At 37.1% G+C, this 17,683-nt stretch overlaps 1 long non-coding RNA gene across 1 annotated transcript in view; it reads left to right on the forward strand.

Moving 5' to 3' along the window:
• Nucleotides 1-17,683, forward strand: part of LOC140627495 (uncharacterized) — a 70,112-nt gene that overhangs the window by 29,917 nt on the left and 22,512 nt on the right. The window contains exon 3 of the long non-coding RNA XR_012026209.1: nucleotides 14,178-14,296. This is a non-coding gene — a long non-coding RNA (uncharacterized lncRNA). The remainder of the gene's footprint in view (nucleotides 1-14,177; nucleotides 14,297-17,683) is intronic.

Here is a 17,683-nt window from a genome sequence, read left to right on the forward strand (position 1 = left end):
TTCATCTTTCGTTGGACACCGAGGCTCCTTCCACAGTTTGGCTATAGTGGCCATTGCTGCTAGAAACATCGGGGTGCAGGTGTCCCGGCGTTTCATTGCATTTGTATCTTTGGGGTAAATCCCCAACAGTGCAATTGCTGGGTCGTAGGGCAGGTATATTTTTAACTGTTTGAGGAACCTCCACACAGTTTTCCAGAGTGGCTGCACCAGTTCACATTCCCACCAACAGTGTAAGAGGGTTCCCTTTTCTCCGCATCCTCTCCAACATTTGTTGTTTCCTGCCTTGTTAATTTTCCCCATTCTCACTGGTGTGAGGTGGTATCTCATTGTAGTTTTGATTTGTATTTCCCTGATGGCAAGTGATGCAGAGCATTTTCTCATATGCATGTTGGCCATGTCTATGTCTTCCTCTGTGAGATTTCTGTTCATGTCTTTTGCCCATTTCATGATTGGATTATTTGTTTCTTTGGTGTTGAGTTTAATAAGTTCTTTATAGATCTTGGAAACTAGCCCTTTATCTGATACGTCATTTGCAAATATCTTCTCCCATTCTGTAGGTTGTCTTTGAGTTTTGTTGACTGTATCCTTTGCTGTGCAAAAGCTTCTTATCTTGATGAAGTCCCAATAGTTCATTTTTGCTTTTGTTTCTTTTGCCTTTGTGGATGTATCTTGCAAGAAGTTACTATGGCCGAGTTCAAAAAGGGTGTTGCCTGTGTTCTTCTCTAGGATTTTGATGGAATCTTGTCTCACATTTAGATCTTTCATCCATTTTGAGTTTAGCTTTGTGTATGGTGAAAGAGAGTGGTCTAGTTTCATTCTTCTGCATGTGGATGTCCAATTTTCCCAGCACCATTTATTGAAGAGACTGTCTTTCTTCCAATGGATAGTCTTTCCTCCTTTATCGAATATTAGTTGCCCATAAAGTTCAGGGTCCACTTCTGGATTCTCTATTCTGTTCCACTGATCTATGTGTCTGTTTTTGTGCCAGTACCACACTGTCTTGATGACAACAGCTTTGTAGTACAACCTGAAATCTGGCATTGTGATGCCCCCAGATATGGTTTTCTTTTTTAAAATTCCCCTGGCTATTCGGGGTCTTTTCTGATTCCACACAAATCTTAAAATAATTTGTTCTAACTCTCTGAAGAAAGTCCATGGTATTTTGATAGGGATTGCATTAAACGTGTATATTGCCCTGGGTAACATTGACATTTTCACAATATTAATTCTGCCAATCCATGAGCATGGAATATTTTTCCATCTCTTTGTGTCTTCCTCAATTTCTTTCAGAAGTGTTCTATAGTTTTGAGGGTATAGATCCTTTACATCTTTGGTGAGGTTTATTCCTAGGTATCTTATGCTTTTGGGTGCAATTGTAAATGGGATGGACTCCTTAATTTCTCTTTCTTCAGTCTCATTGTTAGTGTATAGAAATGCCACTGACTTCTGGGCATTGATTTTGTATCCTGCCACGCTACCGAATTGCTGTATGAGTTCTAGCAATCTTGGGGTGGAGACTTTTGGGTTTTCTATGTAGAGTATCATGTCATCGGCGAAGAGGGAGAGTTTGACTTCTTCTTTGCCAATTTGAATGCCTTTAATGTCTTTTTGTTGTCTGATTGCTGAGGCTAGGACTTCCAGTACTATGTTGAATAGCAGTGGTGAGAGTGGACATCCCTGTGTTGTTCCTGATCTTAGGGGAAAGGCTCCCAGTGCTTCCCCATTGATAATGATTATTTGCTGTGGGCTTTTCGTAGATGGCTTTTAAGATGTCGAGGAATGTTCCCTCTATCCCTACACTCTGAAGAGTTTTGATCAGAAATGGATGCTGTATTTTGTCAAATATTTTCTCTGCATCTAATGAGAGGATCATATAGTTCTTGGTTTTTTTCTTGCTGATATGATGAATCACATTGATTGTTTTACGGGTGTTGAACCAGCCTTGTGTCCCAGGGATAAATCCTACTTGGTCATGGTGAATAATTTTCTTAATGTACTGTTGGATCCTATTGGCCAGTATCTTGTTGAGAATTTTTGCATCCATGTTCATCAGGGATATTGGTCTGTAATTCTCCTTTTTGGTGGGGTCTTTGTCTGGTTTTGGAATTAAGGTGATGCTGGCCTCATAGAACGAATTTGGAAGTACTCCATCTCTTTCTATCTTTCCAAACAGCTTTAGGAGAATAGGTATGATTTCTACTTTAAAAGTTTGATAGAATTCCCCTGGGAAGCCATCTGGCCCTGGAATCTTGTGTCTTGGGAGGTTTTGGATGACTGCTTCAATTTCCTCCCTGGTTTTTGGCCTGTTCAGGTTTTCTATTTCTTCCTGTTTTAGTTTTGGTTCTTTGTGGCTTTCCAGAAATGTGTCCATTTCTTCTAGATTGCCTAATTTTTTGGCATATAGATGTTCATAATATTTTTTTTTAAATCATTTGTATTTCCTTGGTGTTGGTAGTGATCTCTTCTTTCTCATTCATGATTTTATTAATTTGAGTCTTCTGTCTCTTCTTTTTAATAAGGCTGGCTAATTTATCTATTTTATTAATTCTTTCAAAGAACCAACTCCTGGTTCTGTTGATCTGTTCCACAGTACTTCTGGACTCGATTTCCTTGAGTTCTGCTCAAATCTTTATTAACTCCCTTCTTCTCCTGGGTGTAGGATCTATTTGCTGTTTTTTCTCTAGCTCCTTTATGTGTAAGATTAGCTTTTGTATTTGAGTTCTTTCCAGTTTTTGAATAGATGCTTGTATTGCGATATATTTCCCCCTTAGGACTTCTTTTGCTGCATCCCAATGATTTTGAACGGTTGTATCTTCATTCTCATTAGTTTCCATGAATCTTTTTAATTCTTCCTTAATTTCATGGTTGACCCTTTCATCTTTTAGCACGATGGTCCTTAACCTCCACGCGTTTGAGGTCCTTCCAAACTTCTTGTTGTGACTTAGTTCTAATTTCAAGGCATTATGGTCTGAGAAATTGCAGGGGACGATCCCAATCTTTTGGTATCAATTCAGACCCGATTTGTGACCCAATATGTGGTCTATTCTGGAGAAAGTACCATGTGCACTTGAGAAGAATGTGTATTCAGTTGAGTTTGGATGTAAAGTTCTGTAGATATCTGTGAAATCCATCTGGTCCAGTGTATCATTTAAAGCTCTCGTTTCTTTGGAGATGTTGTGCTTAGAAGACCTATCGAGTGTAGAAAGAGCTAGATTGAAGTCACCAAGTATAAGTGTATTGTTATCTAAGTATTTCTTCACTTTGGTTAATAATTGATTTATATATTTGGCAGCTCCCACATTCGGTGCAATATATTGAGGATTGCTAAGTCCTCTTGTTGAATAGATCCTTTCAGTATGAGATAGTGTCCCTCTTCATCTCTCACTACAGTCTTCGGGGTAAATTTTAGTTTATCTGATATAAGGATGGCTACCCCTTCTTTCTTTTGAGGACCATTCGAATGGTAAATGGTTCTCCAACCTTTTATTTTCAGGCTTTAGGTGTCCTTCTGTCTAAAATGAGTCTCTTGTAGACAGCAAATAGATGGGTCCTGCTTTTTTGTCCATTCTGAAACCCTGCGCCTTTTGATGGGGTCATTAAGCCCGTTCACATTCAGAGTTACTATTGAGAGATATGAGTTTAGTGTCATCGTGATATCTATTCAGTCCTTGTTTTTGTGAATTGTTCCACTGGACTTCTTCTTAAAGGGGAATTTTAAGAGTCCCCCTTTAAAATTTCTTGCAGAGCTGGTTTGGAGGTCACATATTCTTTCAGTTGCTGCCTGTCTTGGAAGCTCTTTATCTCTGTTTCCATTTTGAATGAGAGCCTTGCTGTCTAAAGTATTCTTGGTTGCATGTTCTTCTCATTTAGGACCCTGAATATATCCTGCCAGCCCTTTCTGGCCTGCCAGGTCTCTGTGGACAGGTCTGCTGTTACCCTAATACTCCTCCCCATAAAAGTCAGGGATTTCTTGTCTCTTGCTGCTTTAAGGATGTTCTCTTTGGAATTTGCAAGCTTCACTATTAAATGTCGAGGTGTTGAACAGTTTTATTGATTTTAGGGGGGTATCTCTCTATTTCCTGGATCTGAATGCCTGTTTCCCTTCCCAGATTAGGAAAGTTTTCAGCTAGAATTTGTTCAAATACATATTCTGGCCCTCTGGCCCTTTCGGCACCCTCGGGAACTCCAATTAAACGTAAGTTTTTCTTCGTCAGGCTGTCGTTTATTTCCCTTAATCTATCTTCATGGTCTTTTAATTGTTTGTCTCTTTTTTCCTCAGTTTTCCTCTTTGCTATCCACTTGTCTTCTATGTCCCTCACCTGTTCTTCCACCTCGTTAACCCTCGTCATTAGGAGTTCTAGTTTCGATTGCATCTCATTCAATTGATTTTTAATTTCTGCCTGATTAGCTCTAAATTCTGTAGTCTCGAAGTCTCTTGAGTCCTTTATGCTTTTTTCTAGAGCCATCAGTAGCTCTATAATAGTGCTTCTGAATTGGCTTTCTGACATTGAATTGTAATGCAGATTTTGTAACTCTGTGGGAGAGAGGACTGTTTCTGATTCTTTCTTTTGAGGTGAGGTTTTCCTTCTAGTCATTTTGCTCAGTGCAGAGTGGACAAAAGCAAGTTGTATTGGTAAAAGGAGAAAAAGAGAGGAGAGAAAGAAGTAAAGAAAAGAGAAAAGGAGAAAAGGGAAAAGGAAGAAAAAAGAAAAAGAGGAAGAAAAAGAAAGAAAGGGAAAAAAAGGGTGGGGGAATCAAACAGAAATAAAGAAAAAAGAAAAAAAACAAAAACAAACCATCGGGGAGTGTCTTCTGAATCTGTATACTTTAAGTCCCTTGACTTCCCCTGGAACTTGTCTATCTAGCTGGTCTTCTGGGGGAGGGCCCTGCTGTGCTGATTTTCAGGTGTTAGCACTTGGGGGAGCTGCTCTGCCCCCTGCCTGGTGCGGGGCTCAGTGGGGGTGGTTTACCCCTTGAGGCCCCAGGAGGAACAACCACAGTGGCGGCGGCCAGCTCTGGCTCCCTGGATTCAGCTCCCGCAGGAACTACGGAGCTCTCGGTCTGCAGGGCCTGGAGGCTCCGGGGCGGGGCCGCTGATCTGCTTAGCTTGGGGCAGGAGCGTCCTTGCTGTCCTGGGCCCTCCTGGCCTCTGCCTTTCCCGGGGGGAGGCCGGATCCTGGGCTTGTCCCAGGCGCCCAGTGATCCCGCGCCTGCACTGTTGGATTCGCGCTCGGGGTAGCGCAGCCGCCTCTCTGTGGAGCCGCCACCCGAGCCCCTCCCAGCTGCTCCCGGCCGCGCAGCCCCCTCCGCACGGAGCCTCTTCCTCTGCCGGAGCTTCCTCTGCCGGAGCCTCCTCCGAGCTGCTCCCTGGGCACGCAGCCCCTTCCGCAGAGCCTCCGCCCGACCCCCTCAGAGCTGCTCCCCAGTCCAGCCCTGCATGCACTGCAGCCCTTTAGGGAGCTCGCCGCACTCTCCCCGGGGTGCAGGTACCTGTTAGTGTCCCAGGGAACCCGAGGACATCCCCGCCCTCCTGGGTCCTGCTCCAACTCCCTGCGAGCCCCTTTCCGCCCGGGAAGGTCGGTGCAGCTCCTGCTTCTCTGGGACGGGGCTCTCCTGTCCTGGGGACACTCGCCCCGGCCTCAGCCCGGCTCCTCCCGTGGCCCCTCCCCATTGGATGCCTTTTGTTTCTTTATTTCTTTTTCCCCGTCTTCCTACCTTGATAGAAGCGCGAATTCTTCTCACTGTAGCATTCCAGGTGTTCTCTCTTTAATTCTCAGGCCGATTTCATAGATTTTCAGGATAATTTGAAGGTTTTCTAGGTAATTTGGTGGGGACAGGTGATTTGGAGACCCTACTCTTCCGCCATCTTGCCCCTCCTCCATAATGCTCTCTTATAGTTGTTTGTATTTGTGTGGTATTGGTTTTTATCTCCTCTGTCATTTTTTATTTTATTTATTTGATTTCTTTCTCTTTTCTTTGTCATTAGCCTGGCTAGGGGGTTATCAATTTTACTATTTTTTCAAAGAACCAGCTCGTGGATTCATTGATCATTTCTATTGTTATTTTTAGTCTCCATATCATTTATTTCTTCTCTAGTCCTTATTACTTCCAGTCTTCTGATGTCTTTAGGCTTCATTTATTATTCATTTTCTACCTTCTTTATTTTCAAAGTAGATTGAGGTTTTTCTTTCTTCTTAAAGTAGGTCTATATTGCTATATATTTCCCTCTTATGATTGCTTTTGCTGAATCCCAAAGTTTTTTTTCTGTCTTGTTTTCTTTTCATTTATTTCCATGCAATTTTCCTTCGTTTGTAATTTCTTTACTAGGATATGTTTTAACCTCTATGTATTTGTGGACTTCCAAATGTTTTCTAGTGATTTACTTCAAGTTTTATATTGTGCTGAGAAGCAATGCAGGGTATGATCTCAATATTTTTGTATTTTTGAAGCCTGATCTATGACCTAGTATGTGATCTATTCTGGAGGATGTTATGTGTACACTTGAAAATCATGTGTTTTCTGCCACTTTAGAATGGCATTTTCTGAATATATTTGTTAAGTCCATTTGGTCCAGTGTGTCATTCAAAGCCAGTATTTGCTTGTTGAGTTTATGCTTTGATGATCTGTCTACTACTGTAAGTGGGGTGTTGAAATCCCCTACCATAATTTTATCATTATCAATTTGTTTCTTTAAGTTTCTTATTAATTGTTTAATATATTTGGATTTTCTTGGGGACTTAAATAGTTACAATTGTTAACTCTTCTTTTGGATTGTCCCTTTTATTAGGATAGAGTGCCCTTTTCATCTCTTGATATTGTCTTGGATTTAATGTCTAGTTTATCTGATATATGTATTGCTACTCTAGCTTTTTTTTTTTACATCCACTTGTAAGATAAATCTCCATCCCCTCACTCAATCTGCAAGTGTATATAGGTCTTGAATGAGTACCTTTATATTCTTTTTTATCCATTCTTAAGCCCCATGTCTTTTGATTAAGGCATCTAGTCCATTTTCATTCAGAGGATTCATTGACAGATATGCATTTAGTTCCATTTTAGTACTTTTTTTGCTGTTGTTACTGAAGATTTTGTTTTTCTTGTCTTTGTCACTTTTATTCTGTCCTTTCCACTCAAAAAGTCCCTTTTAATATTTCTTCTAGGTTTTAATTAGTGGTCATGAACTTTTTTTAGATTCTGTTTGTCTGGGAAACTATTTATCCCTCCTTCTATTCTGAATGGTAGTCTTACTGGAAAGAGTATTCTTTGCTGCAAATTTTTCCCATTCATCACATTGAATAAATCATGCTACTCTCTTCTGGCTTGTAAAATTTCTGAGGGATCTACAACTAGCTTTATGGGTCTTCCTTTCTAGGTTAGAGGCTTGTTATGTCTTGCTTCTTTTAAGATTTTTTTCTTTGCCTCTCTATTTTTTTATTGGAGTTCAATTTGCCAACATATATCATAATATCCAGTGCTCATCCCATCAAGTGCCCCCCTCAGTGCCTGTTACCCTATCACCCCAACCCCCCACCCACCTCCCTTTCCACCACCCCTTGTTCATTTCCCAGAGTTAGGTGTCTCTCATGTTCTGTCACCTTCACTGATATTTCCCACTAATTTTGTCTCCTTTCCCCTTTATGCCCTTTCACTTTTTTTATATTCCCCAAATGAATGAGACCATATAATGTTTGTCTTTCTCCGATTGACTTACTTCACTCAGCATAATACCCTCCAGTTCCATCCACCTCGAAGCAAATGGTGGGTATTTGTCATTTCCGATGGCTGAGTAATATTCCATTGTATACATATACCATATCTTCTTATATTTTGCAAATTTAATTACAATGTGTCTTTATGTTGGCCTGCCTTTTTTTTTTTTTTACTTTGATAGGAGTTCACTGTATCCCCTGGAAATGGATGTCTGTTTATTTCCCTAGATGAGGGAAGTTTTCTGTTATTATTTACTCAAATAAATTTTCTGTCCCCTTTTCATTCTCTTCTTCTTATGGGAGTCCTATAATATGAATGTTAGGTGTTTGATGGAGTCAATGAGTTCTCAACATCTATTCTCATGTTCAATAATTATTTCTCTCTATGTTCAACTAAATTATTTTCCATTATTTTAACTTATATACCACTTATTATTTCCTTTGCTTCTTCAAGCCTTTGTGTTCATTGCATCAAGCTTATTTCAAATATCGGTTATTGCACTTTTCCTTGTGACAGTTTTTTAACTCTTACTTTGTGGCAAAGACCTCTCTAAAGTCTTTCATTCTTTTCTCAAACCCAGTGAGTATCATTATGATGGTAGCTTTAGTTTATCCATTCGGCATGTAATGTATATCTGTTTTCCTTAGATCTCTGGCTGTGACCTTATTTTGTTGCTTCATTTGGGATGTGTTCCTCTGTCTTTTCATTTTTTTCTAAATTTCCATCTTCTCTGTGTAAGAAGCCTGTCATGTTTCCTGATTCTGAGAGTATTGGCTTTGTGAAGAAGAGGTCTCAGAATCTCCAGGGCCTGGTGCTTCAGGAGTTGTTTTTTGTGTGTCTGCCTGCACTCTGCTGTTGTGTTTTGGCTGCTCCAAATCTCAGGTCAGTTGTCACTGCTTTCAAAAGCTGTAAAGGTAGTTGACTCACATAGTAAAGTACACAGACAGGCAGAAAATATGAAGATACAGAGCTCTACTAGCCAAATGAAAGAATAGGACAGCCTTTTACGAAGATGGTGCTGAAGGCAAAGAAGAAAGCCCTGCCCCTCCCAAAGCTGAAGCCAAAGCAAAAGCTTTGAAAGCTAATAATAATAATAATAATAATAAAAATAAAAAAATAAAAAAACGGTGCTGAAAGGCATGCACAGTCAGAAAAAAAAAAGAAGATCCGCACATCACCTACATTCCAATGACCCAAGACCTTGCATCTCCAAAGGCAGCCCAAATATCCTCAAAAGAGTATCCCCAAGAGAAACAAACTTGATCACTATGCCATCAACAAGTTCCCCCTGACTACTGAGTCAGCCATGAAGAAAATAGAAAACAACGGCACACTTGTGTTCATTGTGGATGTCAAGACCAATAAGCACCAGATCAAACAGGCTGTGAAGAAGCTCTATGATATTGGTGTGGCCAAGGTCAACACCTTGATAAGGCTTGATAGAGAGAAGAAAGCATATGTTCAACTGGCTCCTGACTATGATGCTTTGGATGTTGCCAACAAAGTTGGGATCATCTAAACTGAGTTCAGCTGGCTATAAATCTAAATATAAATTTTTTCACCATAGCGACACCTGAGTGGCTCAGCGGTTGAGCATCTGCCTCTGGTTCAGCGCATGATCCCTGAATCTTGGAATTGGGTCCCACATCAGGCTTCCTACACGGAGCCTGCTTCTCCCTCTTCCTGTGTCTCTGCCTCTCTCTGTGTGTCTCTCATGCATTAAATAAATAAACTCTTTAAAAAATAAATTGTTTACTGTAAAAAAAGAAATAACAGGACAAAATAATAGCAAGACAGCTAATTGAAATAGAAATAAGTAATAAGCCTGATAGCGTTTAATATAACGGTCTTAAAAACACTTGCCTTAAGAAAAAAAACATGAAACTACATGAAACCCTTAACAAAGAGATTAAAAAATAAAAAGAATCAATTATTGAGGAAGAATTCAATAATCAAAATTAAAAATGCATTATATGGAATAAATGGTAGACTAGAAGAAGCAGGATGAATTGCCAACATGAAGAAGAGAGAAATGGAAAACAACCAAGATTAATAGGAAAGAGAAAAAATAACAATAAATGAAAGTATATTTAGGGAACCCAGTCACACCTTCAAGTGTAATACTATTTGCTTTTGAGGAATCCCAGGACAGAGAAAAAGATGCAGAAATTTATTTCAAGAATAATACTAAAAACTTCCTGAAAGTGTGGAAGAAAACAGAAATCCCAATTCAAGAAGTACAAAGATTCCCCCAAGAAAGTCAAACTATGGAGATCCACACTAAGATATGTAGTCATTAAAATGGCAAAAAGTAGTGATAAATATAATTTTAAAATCAGCAAAAGAAGAGTTATATACAAGGGAAACCCATAATGAGATCAACTGAATTTTTAGCATAAACAATGCAAGACAGAAGGGAGTGGTATAATATGTAAAAGACACTGTTAGAAAAAAACTGCAGCCAAGAGTACTCTATCCAGCAGGCTATTATTCAAAATTTAAAGAGAGAGAGAGAGACATTGAGTTCCCCAAAGAAAAGTTTAAAGAATTCATAACCCATATACCAGCCTTACAAGAAATGTTAAAGGGGAAAAGAAAGACCATAAATATGGATAAGAAAAGTACAAACAGAAAAGCAGTAAAATTAAATATAAAAATTAGTAAAAGGATTCACAAAATAAAAAGAAATATATCTATATACCTAAAATGTTGAGGGGAAAAGGGAGTAAATAATGGGTTCAAATATAAGTGACCATCAATGTAATATAGACTAATAAACACATAAGATGTTATGTGCAAACTTAATCATAACCAGAGATGAAAAACCAGTGATAGAAGCAAAAAAATAATAATAATGAGAAAGGAATGAAGTGCATCACTAAAGAAAGCCAGGAAACCATTAGAGAGAAGCTTAAGAGAAAAAAATTAACAGCGAAGTAAATAACCACCATAAAGCAAGTAACAAAATGGCAATAAGTACATATCTATCAGTAATCACTTTGAATGTAAATGAACTCAATTCTCCAATCAAAAGACAGGGCAAAGAGCAAAAGTGTAAGGCCCTTCTATATGCTGCCTACAAGAGTCTCATTTTAGACCTTAAGACAGGTGCAGATTGAATGTGGAGAGTCAGAAAAGTATTTATCAGGGGAATGGAGTGAAAAGAATGTAGGGCTAGCAATAAATACATAGACAAAATGGACTTTAAAATGAAGACTATGATAGGAGATAAATAAGGGCACTATATAATTATAAAGGGAACAACACAACAAGGAGACATAGCACTATAAATATTTATGCAGCCAACATGGATTCTTCCAAATATATGAAATATTTAATAAGATACATAAAGGAAGTTAATAAAAAACATAAAGGAAACATATAAGAAAAATAAGAAACATAAATATGTAGTAATAATAATGGTAGGAAACTTTAATAGCCCACTTACATTAATAGGTAAACCATCCAAACAGAAAATCAACAGAGAAAAGGTGGCTTTGAATGACACATGGGACCAAATTAATCTAACAGATATATTCTAAATATTCCATCATAAAACAACAGAATATACATTCTCCTCAGAGGTAAATGAAATATTTTCTAGAACAGATCACATATTAGGCCACAAAATGAATCTCAACAAATTAAAAAGGAGTGAAGTCATACTGTGCATTTTCTTCAACAACAACTCTATGAAACAAGAAATCAACTACAATTAATAAATTTGGAAAAGACACAAATATATTGACATTATATAACATGCTAGTAGAAAATAAACGAGTCAACCTAAAAATTAGAGGAAAAAATGAAACATAGTAGTCCAAAATCTTTGGGATCAAACCAGTCTATAATGTAAGTTTATAGCAAAATAGGCCTACCTCAAAAACCAAGAAAAATTTCAAATAAACAACCTAATCTTTCACTTAAAGAAGTTAGAAAAGGAATAAATTAAACCAAAAACCAATAGAAGTAAGGAAATAATAACAATTACAGTAGTAACTAAAAAATAGAAAGTAAAAAAAACAAACCATAACAGATTAATGATATTATGAGCTGGTTCTTTGAAAAGATCAATAAAATTGGGAAACTTTTAGCCAGAATCATCAGAAAGAGAGAAACAGACAGACAGAGAAGATTCAAATATACAAATTCAGAAAAGAAGGAAGAGAAATAACAACTGAAATCACAGAAATACATAGGGTAATGAGGTATTATGAAAAATTATATGCAAAAATTAGACAATCTAGATAACATTAATAAATTCCTGGAAACATAGACTCCCAAAACTGAATCAGGAAAAAAAAATATAATATTTAAACAGACCAATTACCAGCATTGATTCAATCTGTAATAAAAAAAACTCCCAAAAGCAAAAATCCAGTACCAGAGAGCTGATTAGGTGAATATTACCAAATATTTAAAGAACAGTTAATACATATTATTCTCAAACTATTCCAAAAAAGTAGAAAAAGAAGGAAAGCCTCCAAATTTATTTTAGGAGGCCAGCATTCCCCTGATAATAAATCCCCAATTTTATTCTATAAGGCTGGCATTACCCTAAAAATAAATCCAGATAAAGACAGTAGGAAAAAAGAGGACAACAGGCCCATATCTCTGATAAACACAGATGGAAAATCATCAATGAAATATTTGCAAACAAAATCCAACAACACATTAAAAAATCTTTCACCACGATCAAGTGAGATTTATTCCTATGATGGAAGAATGTTTCAATAGTCACAAATCAATCTACATGATACATCATATCAACAAGAAAATGACTGAAAACCACATGATCATTTCAACAGATGTAGAAAAAGCACTTGTCAAAGTACATTAATTCATGATTTAATTATGCATCATTGAATAAAATTGGATCTTTTTAAATGAAAAATACTTCAGATGCACAAAAAAATTTATATGTATACACACCTAGGTATAAACTTAGCCCAAGAGATAACCTATGCTCTGAAAACTATAAATATTGATGAAAGAAATGGAAGATGATGAAAATAAATCAAATTATATTCCATGTCCATGGTTTTGAAGACCAATTATTGTTAAAATGTCTATACTACCCAAAGCTATCTACAGATTTATTGCAATCCTTACCATAATACCAACAGAATTTTTATAGAACTGAGGAAATAATCTTAAAATTTGTATAAAGTAATAAAAAAGACCCCAAATAGCTGAAACAATCTTGTAAAAGGTGCACAGAACCAGAGGTATCACAATCCTAGATATCAAAATATAATAAAAACTGTAGCAGACAAAACTGTATGGTACTGGCACAAAAAGAGACTAATAGATGAGTATAACAGAATAGAGACCTCAGAAATAAACCCAGAATTATATGGCCAATTAATCTTTGACAATATAGGAAAGAATATGCAATGAGAAAAAGACAATGTCTCCCACAAATCCCATTGGAAAAGCTGGACAGCTACATGCAGAAATGAAACAGAACATTGTCTCATACCATACACAAAAATAAATTCAAAATGTATTAAAGACCTAAATGTGAGATGTGAAACCGTAAAAATGCTGGAAGAGAGCACAGACAGTAATTTCTCTGACATAGTCAGTGTAACATTTTGAGATATGTTTCCTCAGGCAAGAGAAACAAAAGCAAAAATAAACTATTGGGACTGCATCAAAATAAAAATCTTCTGCACAACAAAGGAAACAACCAACAAAGCAAACAGGCATTCAATGAATGAGAGAAGATATTTGCAGAAGATATATTTGATAAAGTGTTAATATTCATAATATTATAAAGCACTTATAGAACTCAACTTTAAAAATAGGTAAAACAATCCAATTAAAATGGAGAGAAGCTACAGATATTTTTTGAAAAAAGACACAGATGGCAAATAAACATGTGAAAAGATGCTCAAAATCCCTCATTATTAGGAATATGTAAATCAAAACTGCATTAAGATACCTCACATCTATCAGTGTGGCTAAAATTATATATAAATATTATATATAAAATATTATATAATTTTATATAATAATATAAATAATATAATTATATAAATAATAATTTTATATTTTATATATAATATTATATATGATATTTATATATGATTATATATATATATGAAACAATAAGTGTTGGCAAGGATGTGGAGAAAAGGCAACCATCCTACAATTTTGGTGAAATGCAAACTGGTGCAACCACTGTGGAAAACTGTATGGACATTCTTAAAAAAAATAAAAATAGAATTACCATATGATGCTCTAATTCCACTACTGGATATTTACCTAAAGAATACAAAAACACAGGATGCCTCTGGGTGGCTCAGCGGTTGAGCATCAGCCTTTGGCTCAGGGCATGATCCCAGGGTCCAGGGATCAAGTCCTGCACTGGGCTTCCTGTGGGGATCTTGCTTCTCCCTCTGCCTATGTTCTGCCTTCTCTGAGTCTCCTATAAACAAATATTTTTTCATTTTTCTGGACAGGGGATATACCATCAACTCCCTGATCATCCCACGATATAAATGGGCAGGCAGAAGATTTACTCCCTGTTCTGCACAGCAATACCATTGGAACTACTGAAGCTTTCTTGAGTGGTGTGAGGGTAGGTTGGGATATTTTCCTCTGGCTTAGCCCCTCTGAAATCACAAGGGAAATTATTTTATTTGGTATTTTCCTGAAGTAGGGTGGAGATTGATAGGAATATTTTCTCTTAAAAAAAAGATTATTTATTTATTTATTTATTTATTTATTTATTTAAGAGAGAGACAGAGCACAAACAATGGGAAGGAGCAGAGGGAGAAGCAAACTCCCCACTGAGCAGAAAACCCAACTTGCGACTCAATCCCAGTAACCTGTGATCATGACTTAGCTGGGGCAGACACTTAACCAATTGAGCCCCTCAGTCACCCCAGAAATATTTTCTCTTGTTAAGCCACCCTTTTCCAGGTCCAAAACTCTCACATATAACAAAGGCTTACACTTAGAAGAAATTCTTGGAAATAAATTTCGAACAGAAATACTAGGAAACAAAGGCAAAAGAGAGAAGAAAATCTAGATAGAACAAGAGAAAAGAGGCAGAGGAATCTCAGAAAACAACTAAATAACTTTGAACTATTTAAAACCATAAACTTCAAAGGACCATCCTGAAGAAATGTTTCTAAAAGTTCAGAAAAATAATTTTGCATTACAGGACGCCTGGGTGGCTCAGTGGTTGAGTGTCTGCCTTTGGCTCAGGGCGTGATCCCAGTCTGGGGATTGAGTCCCACATCGGGCTCCCTGTGAGGAGCCTGCTTCTCTCTCTATGTCTCTGCTTCTCTCCGTGTCTCTCAGGAATAAATAAATAATCTTTAATAAAATGAGCAAGTGGGAGTCATTGAGTTCGAATTCTGCAAGCCAGGAAGAAAGCCTTCACCATAAACTGACCATGCTGGCACTCTGATATTGGACCTCCAGGTTTCAAAACTGTAAGAAAATAAATTTATACTGCTTTAAGTCACCCAGTCAATGGTATTATGTTATGGAATTCCAAAGTAATGCAGATGGGCTCTATGAAATGAACCCTTTTCAGTTTATTTCCTCACAGCAGACTAGGATACATTAGCACAAAGTCCCCTGTTAGCAAAGAAAAATAAATAAATACATTAATTAATTAAATAATCAGAATGGGTTTTTTTTCCTTCTCTCTTTTTTTATTGGAGTTCAATTTGCCAACATATAGCATAACACCCAGTGCTCATCCCACCAAGGGCCCCCCTCAGGGCCCATCACCCAGTCAGCCAACCCCCTGCACATTTCCCGGTCCACTAGCCCCTATTCATTTCCCAGAGTTAAGTGTCTCTCATGTTTTGTCACCCTCACTGATATTTTCACTCATTTCCCTTTATTCCCTTTCACTATTATTTATATTCCCCAAATGAATGAGAACATATAATGTTTGTCCTTCTCCGATTGACTTATTTCACTCAGCAAAATATCCTCCTGGTCCCTCCACGTCGAAGCAAATAGGGGGTATTTGTTGTTTCTAATGGCTGAGTAATATTCCATTGTATACATAAACCACATCTTCTTTATCCATTCATCTTTCTATGGACACTGAGGCTCCTTCCACAGTTTGGCTATTGTGGATATTGCTGCTATAAACATCGGGGTGCAGGTGTCCCAGCGTTTCACCGCATCTGTATCTTTGGGGTAAATCCCCAGCAGTGCCATTGCTGGCTCGCAGGGCAGATCTATTTTTAACTCTTTGAGTAACCTCCACAGTTTTCCAGAGTGGCTGCACCACTTCACTTTCCCACAAACAGTGCAAGAGGGTTCCCCTTTCTCTACATCCTCTCCAATATTTGCTGTTTCCTGCCTTGTTAATTTTCCCCATCCTCACTGGTGTGAGGTGGTATCTCATTGTGGTTTTGATTTGTATTTCCCTGATGGCTAGTGATGCAGACCATTTCTCATGTGCTTGTTGACCATGTCTATGTCTTCCTCTGTGAGATTTCTCTTCATGTCTTTTGCCCATTTCATGGTTGTATTGTTTGTTTCTTTGCTGTTGAGTTTCATAAGTTCTTTATAGATCTTGGATACTAGCCCTTGATCTGATACATCATTTTCAACTATCTTCTCCCATTCTGTAGGTTGTCTTTTAGTTTTGTTGACTGTTTCTTTTGCTGTGCAGAAGCTTCTTATCATGATGAAGTCCCAATAATTCATTTTTTGCTTTTGTTTCTCCTGCCTTCTTGGATGTATCTTGCAAGAAGTTGCTGTGGCCAAGTTCACAAAGGGTGTTGCCTGTGTTATCCTCTAGGATTTTGATGGAATCTTATCTCACTTTTAGATCTTTCATCAATTTTGAGTTTATCTTTGTGTATGGTATAAGAGAGTGGTCTAGTATCATTCTTCTGCATGTGGATGTACAATTTTCCCAGCACCATTTATTGAAGAGACTGTCTTTTTTTCCAGTGGATACTCTTTCCTCCTTTGTCGATATTAGTTGACCATAAAGCTGAAGATCCACTTCTGAATTCTCTATTCTGTTCCATTAATCTATGTGTCTTGGGGTGGAGTCTTTTGGGTTTTCTAGGTACAGTCTCATGTCATCTGCAAAGAGGGAGAGTTTGACTGCTTCTTTGCCAATTTGAATGCCTTTTATTTCTTTTTGTATTAAAACCATCTGATCCAACGTGTCATTCAAAGCCATTGTTTCCTTGTTGATTTTCTGTTTAGATGATCTGTCCAGCAATATAAGTGAAGTGTTAAAGTCCCTTGCATTATTACCAATTAGTTCCTTTACATTTGTTATTAACTATTTAACGTATTTTGGTGCTCTTATGTTGGGTGCGTAAATATTCACAATTATATCTTCTTATTGGACTGTCCCCTTTATTATTATATAGTGTCCCTCTTTATCTCTTGTTGCAGTCTTTGTTTTAAAACCTATTTTGTTTGATATAAATATTGCTACTTTGGCTTTCTTTTGACATTCATTTACAGGATCAATATTTTTTTATCTCCTAACTTTCAAACTGCAGATGTCTTTAAATATAAAATGAGTCTCATAGGCAGCATATAGATGTGTCTTGTTTTTTTAATCTGTTCTAATACCTTATGTCTTTTAATTGAAGCATTTAATCCACTTATATTCAAAGTATTTATTAATAGGTATATATTTATTACCATTTTATTTCTTGTTTTGTGGATATTTCTGAAGATTTTTCTCTGATCTTTTCTTGTCTTCCTCTGTTTCATGATTTACTGGTTTTCTTAAGTGATATATTTGGATTTCTTTCTCTTTATACTTTGCATATTTATTACTGGTTATTAATTGGTAAGTACCATTTGGTTTCTATATAACACCTTCTGCATTTAGCAGTCTATGTTAAATCAATGCTCATTTGTGTTTGAACATATTCTTTACTCCTCTCCTCGCCATTTTAGACATGTCGAATTTTACATCCTTTTATTTTATGAGTTCCTTTGCTGATTTTTTATAGAAAAA

Source organism: Canis lupus, chromosome X (genome assembly GCF_048164855.1).
Source record: "Canis lupus baileyi chromosome X, mCanLup2.hap1, whole genome shotgun sequence".
Taxonomy (NCBI): domain Eukaryota; kingdom Metazoa; phylum Chordata; class Mammalia; order Carnivora; family Canidae; genus Canis; species Canis lupus.